A 13,093-nucleotide genomic window follows, 5' to 3' on the forward strand; every position below is an offset into this window, starting at 1 on the left:
GAGGATCTTTTTTTTCTTGGCCTATGTTCCGCCAGAGACCAGTAGCTTGGATTGTCCCCATCTGATCCCTCCTAAGAATGTTCAGCCTTGGCCATGCACACAGTCTTCCAAACTCCTTTAACTTTTAAGTTAAAGCCTGACTTCCTAGGCATTGCCTCTGCGTGAAAGTAGCTTATTGTTCAACTAATGTTCGGTCAGAAGTTCTGCTTAAGGCCCTTGTGCCAAAGAGGCTTCCACATTGTGCTGAGTTTTTGTTCAGACTGGAAAGTGTTTCCAAGACTGCTCACATCCTGCTGTGATTGCCCCTAAGCGGGTGAAGCCTAATGCTTGTATACAGACTTCCTGACACCCATGGTTGACTGTGATCCCTGGTGAACTTTTCTTGGCTGTCTCTTTCCCTGGATTTCTCTGTCAAACTTCTGGTTGCTCTGCCGTTTTGCTTGTTGCTACTAGTATCATGGAGCTGTGAGTGCCTTCTTAATCGCTCTCAACCAAAATCAACAACAACACCCTTAGCATGAAATTTTCCACCCTCTCCTCCAAATAAAATCAGTCCCCCTCGGACAGAGCTGGGAGCTCTTAGTTCTTATGGTCTGACTCTCCCCTGGAGAGAATCTCTGCACCACCACACAGGATCTAGGCTTAGGGACAGCAACCCACTTATCCTAAACTGAACATGTCTTCTCTAAATGTGGGCTCTGGGCTAAAAGTAGCTCCTGGTCTTCTTGGCCTGCCCCTCTTGGTGTGGAACCTCCCCCCATAAGCAATCTGGGGTGGGGATTGCGGCCCCAGGATTCTCAGCCTGTGCACCTGGAGTAGAGCCTCTGCTCTGCTGGTAGGGTCTGGGGGGGAGTCCCTCCTCTTCTTGCCTGCACCAAGTAGGGTGCCTGGAATAGAGTTTCTGTAAGGTGGAGCCGACAGGGGAGGGAGTGGGTTGTAGCTCAGTTGCCAAAGAAATCTTACTGAGATTTAGGTTTTCTTGAATGAATGTTTCTCCATTTGCTGTATGCCCTTAGGACAATTTCCAGAGGCTTTTAATTATTCTTTTTAATCATTTTCTCCAGTTAAATGGTTGTTTTGTTGGGGGGAGAGTCCACCATGCCCTTCACTCCAACATTCCAGAAACAGATTCACTTCCGTGATTTTTTACTGTATTTTCATCCAGCAATGTTGAATGCATAGGCTTTACTGGTCTCTCAGCTATTGTGCATATTTCTCTAGTCAAGACTGCCTGATAACTTAACCTGTAAGATGTCCTAGCAGTTTTTTCATATCTAATTTTAAATATTTAAATCATTCAATTCCTTTAAATTCAGAATTATTGGTCTTAAAGTGATAACGCAACTTAAGTGGCACAGTAGTACTGAAAATGTTCTATTGCATAAGATACAACAAACTAAAGTAAGATTTTAGCACTGTGGAAGACAAAATGCACTGGACAGTTAAGGAGATGATTCTATTCAGCCTACTGCGCTAGGGAAAAGGGTTCAAAGAAGTGGAAGGGGGTCTGGGACTTTATAGAGGCAGATAAACAAGGGAGTCATGAAAAAGGGTGGAGGCAGGTCCAATCTGCAAGCACAGGGTGGTCCTTCACAATTAGCCATCTCCCAGAACATTAGGGGGTCAATGTGGTTATTCCCCTCAAATTTCAGTTGTTGCTGAACTCAGAGGCAATCATAAACCTCCTGTGCAGGTGAGGAAGGGTCTAAGTGTTTATATCTCAGGCATTCTTGTTGGCGTTTTGTAAAACCATTTGAACCATCTGTTGGAAGGTGGTGGCGAAGGTCAGTTCTTTCAGGGTCCTAGAGATCAGACTTCTTAAAAGAGGGAAACCTAAATGAAAAAGGAATATAAAAGCTGTATGAAAGTAAGAGCCCCAGATTGAATGCTGAAAGTACCTAATCCAGCAGATTCTAAGAGATCAGTGGAGGAAAATCTTTCAGCTATGCAGCGGCACTGATTATTCAGCCTCTTAAAGCCCCCTTGCTAGATGTCAATGCTTTTGGTGATGCTGTTCACAGTCTTGGTTGCCTCCATACAGGACATGTATGACCCGAGCCTTTGGCCCACCTGTCCAGGGAAATCCAGCTCATGAAATGTCTGCTGCAGCAATAACTCCTTCCAGATCTGTAACAAGTCACCAAGCTTCTCCAGATCCTGGGGAAATGGCCAGGCAATCCAGAGACCCAACAGGCATCTAGCTGGTCAGGCTTCAGCCTTAGTGATGCCAAGTTGGGTGGGAAGGAGGAAAACTGGAAACATTCATTTGGAGGGTTGTTGCCAGGTGCTGACACAAACTGGAAACACTGAAAATTCAGTAAGGTTTGACAATTTGGGAAAGGTAGCAGGGTCCAGTTCAATGTGCAAGTAGGTACCAAAACCGATTCTTCCAGTGTCAAGGAAGTCAATTAAATCTCTACCAGATAAGGGCTTCCCTGGTGGCGCAGTGATTAAGAATCCACCTGACAATGCAGGGGACACAGGTTCGAGCCCTGGTCTGGGAAGACCCCACATGCTGTGGAGCAACTAAACCCGTGCACCACAACTACTGAGCCTGCACTCTAGAGCCCGTGAGCCACAACTACTGAGCCCACATGCCACAACTACTGAAGCCCATGTGCCTAGAGCCCATGCTGTGCAACGAGAAGCCACCACAATGAGAAGCCTGTGCACCTCAACGAAGAGTAGTCCCCGCTCACCGCAACTAGAGAAAGCCCGCGCACAGCAATAAAGACCCAACGCAGCCAAAATAAATAAATAAATATATATATTTTTAAAAACCTTTACCATATAAGACAAAGTTTGCACCTCCATCAGTTACCTACAATTTACAAAGGAAGTGCAAAGTGGCTCAAAGGCGATGAACAGGGCTGGAATCTGAATACCTAGAAGAATGTGCAGTGCATAGTTTTCTACTGAAACACAATTTTTGCTCTCAGGTCTCTAATCTCAAAGATACACTAATCTTGCCTGCAAAATAAGTCTGGTCTCATTAGATCTGGCCTGGTGTTTTCACAGATGCAGCAAGAATGGTAATTTACCTTAGGCCTTCCTAAGGTCGCTTTACTGGAAGTTTTCCTAAGGAATCTGAGTGCACTTTTTTTTTTTTTTTTTTTTAATTGGCTGAGCTGGGTCTTTGTTGCTGTGCACAGGCTTTCTTTAGTTGTGGCGAGCGGGGGTTACTCCTCGTTGCGGTGCGCAGGCTTCTCATTGCAGTGGCTGCTCTTGTTGCGGAGAGCGGGCTTTAGTGGTTGCAGTAACAGGGGCTCAGTAGTTGCGGTGCAGGGGCCATAGGGCACGTGGGCTTCAGTAGTTCCAGTACGCAGGCTCAGTACGTGTGGCGCATGGGGTTAGTTGCTCCACACGGCATGTGGAATCTTCCCAGATCAGGGATTGAACCTGTGTCCCCTGAATTGGCAGGAGGATTCTTAATCTCTGCACCACCAGGGAAGTCCTCAGAGTGCACTTTTTTTTTTTTTTTTTTTTTTTTTTTTTTTGCGGTACGCGGGCCTCTCACTGTTGTGGCCTCTCCCATTGCGGAGCACAGGCTCTGGACGCGCAGGCTCAGCAGCCATGGTTCACGAGCCCAGCCGCTCCGCGGCATGTGGGATCTTCCCGGACCGGGGCACGAACCCGTGTCCCCTGCATCGGCAGGCTGACTCCCAACCACTGCGCCACCCGGGAAGCCCCAGACTGCACTTTTAAAAAAGCTTCTTGAGGTTAGGAAACCAAGCAAAGAACCGCCACCAGATCTCACTGCAGTACCTATAGACTTAGGTGAATTCCTCTCTTCAGGGTTCCCAAGATATCTTAAGGTTCCTGGGCCTGCCAGGAAGTGACCTCCTTACTCACCTGTAAGGCTAGGAGACCTGTAAGCCAGGAAACAGGCTGCTGTTCCACAGAGGGTTTTGTAAGCCTTGGCTCCATAAAGTCAACCTTAGCTTCTTAAAAGTGTCATATCTGGTTAAATGATCATCATGCTCAAATATGATATTCCAGGCAAGGCTTTGGTTCCATAACCAATATTTCCAGCTACATCCATTAACAAGGAAGACAATCTTACTGAATTTATTATAACAACTTATACTGCTATGAAAATAAGAGAACTCAGTAAGAGTTCCTACAGGTAGGAGTTCCTACCTGTACGGGTCAGGTAGGAAAAACAAGGTATTTTATAAACTGCACATTTCTGTTTATAAAATCATAGTCTACTATATTGTTATGAGTTGCAGATAACTTCAACGAACAGAGGAAGGAGTTCCTTATATATCCAAATAATTTTCAGAAGTTAAAGACTGGATGAGAGTTCATTACAAGAATAGTGCAATTGACAAGGAAATCTGGTTATTTCTGCAGCATGCAAAACAATTAAGTCAACCCCCCCAATTTAGATAAAATAATTATATACAAAATTAGCCCTATTTTCAAAGAAGAATAAACAAGAACAAATGCTCTGTGATTTTCCAGGTATCCTCAGGGAAATTCAAAGTCAGTTTTAGGTGTAGAAGATACCCTGAAGGAACATCATTCTCAAATACGACATTCCAGGTGAGATTTTGGAATTTTGTTACTTCATTTTATTATACATTTAGGATTCAGTATGAGAACATAAAAATCAAAGTTATCAGATTTAAGATAGGAATCAAATCATGGGTGCCTGAGAAACAATATTTGGCTATTCATTTCAAAGTGACAATAAAACATTAAAAAAATTAGACGGTAATATGATTGCAAAGAACCTTAGCCCATTCTTAAATGAGAAACTCTGTTTTCTATTGATAAATAATCAAAGACATAATAAATGAATATAAACCAAAGAAGGCTATTCTGGTCAGATACAGACTTTTTGTTGTCTAGATAGATTAAATAACAGAATAAGCGATCCTTTGTGTTGTAGGTGAAGGTAATAACCAGTAAACCAAGGAGACAAGCCTATCAAATTGGGCAAACTTTGCCAAGATTTTAACTTTTCACATTCAGGTATTATAAATCAAGGTGAATAAAATTCACTTCCAAACTTAGTCTTTCACTGCACTCTTTCATATTCCGGGACAAATGGACACTGTACTCTAGACCAATCTCAAGGTGTCTTAGCTCATTCAGGCTGCTATAACAAAATACCACAGACTACGTGGCGTACAAACAACAAGAACGTGTTTCTCACAGTTCTAGAGGCTGGAAGTCCAAGATCAAGCGCCAGTGTGGCGTGGCGAGGGCCTTTGTCCGGGTGGCAGATTTCTCCTTATACATGCACGTGACTGAAAGGGGTAGGGAGCTCCCCGGAGCCTCTTTTGTAAGAGCACTCATCCCACTCATGAGTTAAGCACCTCCCAGAGGCCCTACCTGCTAACACCATCATCTCTGGAGGACAGGATTTCAACATATGAATTTTAGGGGGGCATTTTCAGCCCATAGCACTGGAGGTCCACATGGTCAGAACTAATTCTATAATATTACTAAGATATTAACGTGCAATGTGTTCATTGCTCCTACTGTCAAATGAATCAATGAGTAAGTATTTCAAAGTTTTCTCAGTTTCCGCTTCCAGTATAGTAAACGTCAATAGTTACAACCACAGAGAAAGCTTTTCTCGGTCCTCAGTAAGCTTGAAGAGTGAAGAAAGGGGATGGAGACTAAAAAAAAAAAAAAAAAAAAAAATCACTTCTTTAGGACAAAACTACTGTTTTTCTTGAAAAATAGATATATGCACTCAGTTGTATTTCTCCAAAATTCTTTCTACTTATTCTAAACCACAAATTAATGATACTTTTTAGCAAAGTAACTAACTCCCAGTTGAGAGATAACAGGGTGGACAATTGTGCACTGCCTGTCCCACAGCAGCTCTCTATCGCAGACTAGCAGCACTCGTGAAGACACACAGGACAGCTGTGTGTGGCCTTACACCTCACAAAATGTAAGAAATGAGCGGAAGTGCGCATGTTCATTACAGACCCAAAGATACAGCCCTCTGTAGCAAATAAAAATAAGCAGCAAAAGAATGCAAAATTTAGGGACTTCCCTGGCGGTCCAGTGGTTAGGACTCGACACTTTCACTGCCAGGGCCTGGGTTTGATCCCTGGTCAGGGAACCAAGGCAAGCTGTGTGGCAAATACATAAATAAATAAATAAATAAATTATGCTTAGTAACAACGTTTCAGCATTCTCTTACTTGGAGATGATCTAGGTATTTTTGCTTAATTAACTCAATACACTATAAGTACAAGGATTAAGTTACCTAAACATCTTGGCAATTATCTTCAAGAAAAGTAATTACTGTTGAAATAAAGTTTGTCAGAATAATGATTTGATTTGGTTAGATACGAACAGGTGTTTCATAATCTTCAACACTTAGTGTAAGTAATGCTAGCTTATTTGATCACTAAACCTGCATAAATTTAAGAAGAATATACCCAAGTAGAATAAAAATGTAAGCACTTAATGGTCAGAGAAGACATGGCTGTTTTTATTAAACCAAAAATATTAAGCTAGTCTCATTTGCCTAAATAATGTGAACTTATTCTTAAAACATTTCTGAGTTAATTTCTGTAAGAATGTATTTTTTCTTTCTGTTCTTTGAAAGTATTAGAAGTTCCCTTTCCTTAACTTCTGGAAATTTTAAGAATATTGCATTTATAAGGTGCTTATTTATCTCTAAGTCAATGAAAATAGAGCTCCTTTAATGTAAGCAATTTCATAATCTGATCTGGCAATACCACCCAGAGGTAGGAAAACATCACACACTCACATAATGAGAAGTCAAGGCCTTTCTGAATGACAGACACAGACCAAGAGCTTATAGCTCCAATTCGAAAATTTCAGCCCTGGGCAGCAGTCAACAGAGATGAACAGAATTCACTAGTCCACATCAAAGAGCTGTTCTCTTCCCAGTGGATACGAATCTTTAATTGATGAGCTCAAAGTAGATGAACAGAAAAGAGTAACAAACAAGACTTCCTGTCTTCTTTTTTTTTTCTTTTTCTTTTTTTGCTGTACGCGGGCCTCTCACTGTTGTGGCCTCTCCCGTTGCGGAGCATAGGCTCCGGACACACAGGCTCAGCGGCCATGGCTCACGGGCCCAGCCGCTCCGCGGCACGTGGGATCTTCCCGGACCGGGGCACGAACCTGTGTCCCCTGCATCGGCAGGCGGACTCTCAACCACTGCGCCACCAGGGAAGCCCTCTGTCTTCTTTTACCCAACAGAGACCTGATCTCTATAACCCAACTGGTCAGACCATGAAACCAGGTGAGCACTCAAAAAGAATCAAAATAAAACCCTTCTGTGCTACTGATGGACACAGTCCAGAGTACAGGAGCAGAGGTCAGAAATACCATCGGTCCCAAATCTACAGTCAGGAATGAAGAGGCTCCCCATGAGGGTGGAGGAAGCAGGGATCCAAGCACAGGCTTTGCTCCTGAACAAGTCACGGCACCAAAACTATCAAAGACAAAATGCACTGACAACCAAGGAGGTGGTTTCACTCAGGCTGCTATGCTGTTCATTAACGAGCAATGTCTCAAACAGGAAGGGGTCTAGGGTATTACAGAGGCAAGTGGAGAAGGGGTCATGGGGATGAGGGGTGGGAGGGGGCCCTGTCCCAGACATAAAGATTGGATTTGAGACACGGGGATCTCTCAACTGCCACTGCTTCCAGGAGCACAGGGCTCAGACAACGTTCAACGTGGTCAACATCTATAAAGCTGACGAAAAGAGAGCTTTTGTCATCTTTTCTTTGCTAATGTATAGTTTTGCCCAGTTCTACGGAGTTGACTCCTGTCTTGCAGAGAACAACTCTGCTATGCGTCAGTTTCCCTTTCCTGGGATTTTTTTTTTTTTTTTTTTTTTTGGCCGTACCATGCGGCATGCAGGATGTCAGTTCCCTGACCAGGGATTGAACCCGGGCCACCACAGTGAAAGCCCAGAATCCTAACCACCCAAAAAGAAGGGAACTCCCTTTTTCAGCATCTTTAGATGTAGATGGTGCAACTGTAGGTTGAGAAAGCATGCCTCCTATTTTACAGTCAAAAATCCATCTTAAAATATAAAAAATTAGTATAAATACATTTTGTTTACTTGAGCATAAAATGTTAAATTCTAAATTAGTAACCGTTTTAGATAAAATGTAAATGTACAAAGGTTTCTGACACAATTTTTTTCAATAATACTGCAAAATAAGAAAACAATTTGTATGTACTTGTGTTCACTTAAGTTCAAGGAAAACGTCAGGATTTCACAGGCTATTAATTGGACAATAGTGAGATTACAGAGCTTGTGGCTGGTATACCAGAAGAGGCCTAGGAAGAGCACAGTACAAGGACTGAGACGAACTGAATTAACTGCTCTACGGTCACACATCCACACGCCCAAAGCCCCACCTCAGCAAGTCCTAGAACACACACACACACGCACTTCCCGAGCGCAGTCGCTGGCCGCGCAGCCCACTGGGTGCTCCTCTGCCCCTGGCTGGGCCGCGCCTCCGGCAGCTCTGCACCCCGGGGCTGTCCCAGCCGGGCACCGCCAACAGCCACACTGTCACGTCTTCTGCTCCCGTGTCCTGTCGGTGGGGGGCTGTGCTCCTGGTCCCCCGGCATCCTGTGCTCTCAGGCCCCCACACAGATCACCCTGCTTCTTCTGTGCCCACCGAGCCTGGGACACAGGGAGAACTGTGGGCCCCTTCCAGGTGACCAGGTCCCACCTCCACCCTGGGGCTCCAAGTGGGAAATGACCCCCAAGGTCCAGTCTTTGGGATCAGTGGGTGGAGGGACAGGTGGGGAGGGTTAAACCAGCACCCTGACCACCGCCCCTCTGAGCCCTCTGCTGGGCTACAGTCAGACCAAGCTGCAAGTGGCAAATAAGACGTCCTGATGAATCCTTTGACAGCGGCAAGAGGTGCGGTGCACCAGGGCAGCTATGGTCACGGCCGGGCCACAGAAAGGGCCCTCACCTCAGCTTGAGTCTCCCCTCAGCCCTCCTTTGGAACTCGGCAGTGCCACCTCGCTGCCCCATGACACCCAACGAGGGCGCCGGTGCCCAGGGTGGCTACCCAAGGAAACAGCACAAGGATGTCTCTCAGGTTAAGCGAGCTGGACACACAAAGCCCTGCTCAACAGTGAGACACACTGTGATGGGCCCTCATTACGCACAAGGACCTCCTGTGTAGGAGGGCCTGCTTCCCTGGTTTCCCCCAGGGGAGGGGCCCGACTCAAGTAGCCCTGCCACGGAGCAGGCAGCGAGGTCTGCAGAGCTGAGCTCAGAAAACACTGTGTTCTCAGATCAGACGGCTCTGCCAGAACCCCTGTGGAAGAACAAGCCATCCCAGCCCAGACGCTCTGACTTTCACCAAAGCCTGACATTGCAGGCACTGTGGAACAAATGCCTCCGGTGCCCGCTGTTCACAGTGATAACCAAAATGCCCATGTTTCCAACGTGCTCCAAGCTGTGCTGCCCAATACAGAAGCCACTGGCCACATGTGGCTCTTATCAATTTGATCATATAATGACGCTATGTTATAATAAATTATATTTTATAAATTATGTTGATAATATAAGTTATAGTATAAATATAATTCATTATAAATAATGAATTAATTAAAATTTAAAATGAAGTTCTTCCAACTCACCAGCCACCTTTCAGGTTGCTCAAACTACATGTGGCTAATGGCTACAGAACTGAACATTCACCAAGAATCTCTCCCCATCAATTTACCAGTGGCATTTTTCACAGAACTAGAACAAAAAATTATACAATTTGTATGGAAACACAAAAGACCCTGAATAGCCAAAGCAATCTTGAAAAAGAAAAATGGAGCTGGAGGAATCAGGCTCCCCAACTTCAGACTACATTACAAAGCTACAGTAGTCAAGACAGTATGGTACTGGCACAAAAACGGAAATATAAATCAATGGTACAAGACAGAAAGCCCAGAGATAAAACCACACACCTATGGTCACCTAATCTATGACAAAGGAGACAAGAATATACATGGAGACAAGACAGCCTCTTCAATAAATGGTGCTGGGAAAACTGGACAACAACATGTAAATGAATGAAATTAGAACACTACCTAACACCGTATACAGAAATAAATTCAAAGTGGATTAAAAACCTAAATATAAGACTGGACACTATAAAACTCTTAGAGGAAAACATAGGAAAAACACTCTTTGACATAAATCACAGCAAGATCTTTTATGACCCACCTCCTAGAGTAATGAAAATAAAAACAAAAATAAGCTAACGGGACCTAGTGAAACTTAAAAGGTTTTGCACAGCAAAGGAAACCATAAACAAGACCAAAAGACAACCCTCAGAATGGGAGAAAATATTTGCAAATGAAGAAAAGGACAAAGAATTAATCTCCAAAATATACAAACAGCTCATGCAGCTCAGTATCAAAAAACAAACAACCCAATCAAAAAATGGGCGGGAGACCTAAATAGACATTTCAGCAAAGAAGACATACAGATGGCCAAGAGGCACATGAAAAGATGCTCAACAACACTAATTATTAGAGAAATGCAAATCAAAACTACAATGAGGTATCACCTCACACCAGTTAGAATGGGCATCATCAGAAAATCTACAAATAATAAATGCTGGAGAGGGTGCAGAGAAAAGGGAACCCTCTTGCACTGGTGGTGAGAATGTAAATTGGTACAGACACTATGGAGAACAGTAGGGAGGTTCCTTAAAAAACTAAAAATAGAACTACCATATGATCCAGCAATCCCACTACTGGGCATATACCCTGAGAAAACCATAATTTAAAAAGACACATGTACCCCAATGTTCACTGCAGCTCTATTTACAATAGCCAGCACATGGAAACAATCGAAATGTCCATCGACAGATGAATGGATAAAGAAGATGTGGTACATATATATACACAATGGAATATTACTCAGCCATAAAGAGAAATGAAATTGGGTCATTTGTAGAGATGTGGATGAACCTAGTCTGTCATATAGAGTGAAGTCAGTCAGAAAGAGAAAAACAAAGATCATATATTAACACATATATGTGGAATCTAGAAAAATGGTACAGATGAACCTATTTGCAAGGCAGGAATAGAAAGGCAGATGTAGAGAACAGACATGTGGACATGGGAGGGGGGAAGGGGAGGGTGGGATGAATTGGGAGATTAGATTTGACATAAATACACTACCATGTGTAAAACAGGTAGCTAGTGGGAACCTGCTGTATAGCACAGGGAGCTCAGCTCAGTGCTGTGGTGACCTAGATGGGTGGGATGGGGGGTGGGAGGGAGGTCCAAGAGGGAGGGGAGATATGTATACATACAGCTGATTCACTTCACTGCACAGCAGAAACTAACACAACATTGTAAAGCAATTATACTCCAATTAAAAAAAAAAAATCTCTCCCCATCCTCAAGCCAAACTTACTGCTTGGACTCTGGCTTGACTCCCTGCTCTAGGCACTCCTTGCTCATAAATACAGCCCAGCCCAAACCTCAACAGACTCCCTTGTAGCTGCTACAGTTTGCTTTTCCCGAAATGCAATTCCTCTGCTATTCCCGAATAAGTTCAATTTCTGGTAACTTAAGCTTGCCTCGGTTTACCCCTTTATTTAGGGTGACACACGTGAGATAACAAATTGGAATGTATTTGAAAAAGCATACTGAAACCAAGCAGGACCCTTCCAGGGAGAGACCTCCCCATGTCTCCACTTCTTGTTTGTAGAAAAGCTTTAGCCTCCTAGGTGTTCCCCGAGTTCCAAAGAGCAAAGTGAGAAAATGAAGAAACAAAGGAAGCGGTCAAGCCAGACAAAATAATAATAGTTTAGCCATAAAACAAAGTTGAGGACCTTTACCTTCTCAAGGGCTGTAGACAATATCCTGAACCATACCCTTGAGCTGTTTTGCAGACACTAAAACCTCCACTAGGTGGAGGAAGTTAACTGCATGCTCACCACCAGCACGTAGACCCCAGACCTGTTAGAACCAGAAGGCTGATGACTGAGATTCCTGAAACATCATCCTCTTGACCTCACCATCAACCAGAGAACTGTGCACAAGCTGATCATGCACCCTGTGACCCTCGCCCTCCCGCTGTCTTTAAAAGCTCTTCCCTGAAAGCCACTGGGGAGTGCGGGTCCTCTGAGCATGGTGCTGGGCGCCCTGCAATAAACGCTGCGCTTTCCTCCACCACAATCCAGTGTCAGTGGATTGGCTTTGCTCACATCGGGCAAGTGGAACCAAGTTTGGTTCAGGACCAACAGTAACTGCCAAGATCCAACCAGGAAAACAGAGAGTATTAAGGGGAATTTAATGCGGGAAACAGGTTACACAGGTAACAGGAAGACTGAAAAGTCAGAGACGACAACAGCAGAAAGCCATTAATATCAACCTTTCCATAGAAGAGAGAACAAAGGGGTGTTACCAGCCTATCAGCAGGAGTTGCCCAGGGGAAGCCAGTACAGCCAAAAGCGGCAGACACGGGGGAAATATCCTGGGTTCACCTCCTGCAGTGCCTCCAAAGCCAGGGATACCGGAAACAGCCTAGAGTGGTCAGCCCTGCCTTCCACTCCCAGTACTTCTGGGGCAAGTAAGCCGAACACTTGTACAAGAGTAGACTGCTGTATTATTTAACTGTATCGCACTTTACAGTACAAAAGGACTTCCATGCCATCATGTTCACGTTCACAACAGGCATTTATAAAGTCTAGCAAAATAGGTTTTTCAACCAATGGCTTCTACATCTACAAAAGAAGTATCTACAGGGGACTTCCCTGGTGGTGCAGTGGTTAAGACTCCGCGCTCCCAATGCAGGGGTCCCAGGTTCAACCCCTGGTCGGGGAGCTAGATCCCACACACATGCTGCAATTAAAAGTTCGCATGCCACAACTAAGGGGCCAGCAAGGGAGCCTGCAAGCCACAACCAAGGAGCCCGACTGCTGCAGCTAAGACTCGGCACAACCAAATAAATAAATAATTTTTTTAAAAAAAAGTATCTGCAAAGCCTTTCAGGCAGCTTTACTGTACACAAATTGATAACTGTGTCAATCTGGTCAACATCTGTTTGTGTGCTTTTGCAGCAGCCTTCCAGGCCCCAGGAAAAGGGAGATAGAAGAGAACC

Source organism: Pseudorca crassidens, chromosome 6 (assembly GCF_039906515.1).
Source record: "Pseudorca crassidens isolate mPseCra1 chromosome 6, mPseCra1.hap1, whole genome shotgun sequence".
NCBI classification, from domain to species: Eukaryota; Metazoa; Chordata; class Mammalia; order Artiodactyla; family Delphinidae; genus Pseudorca; species Pseudorca crassidens.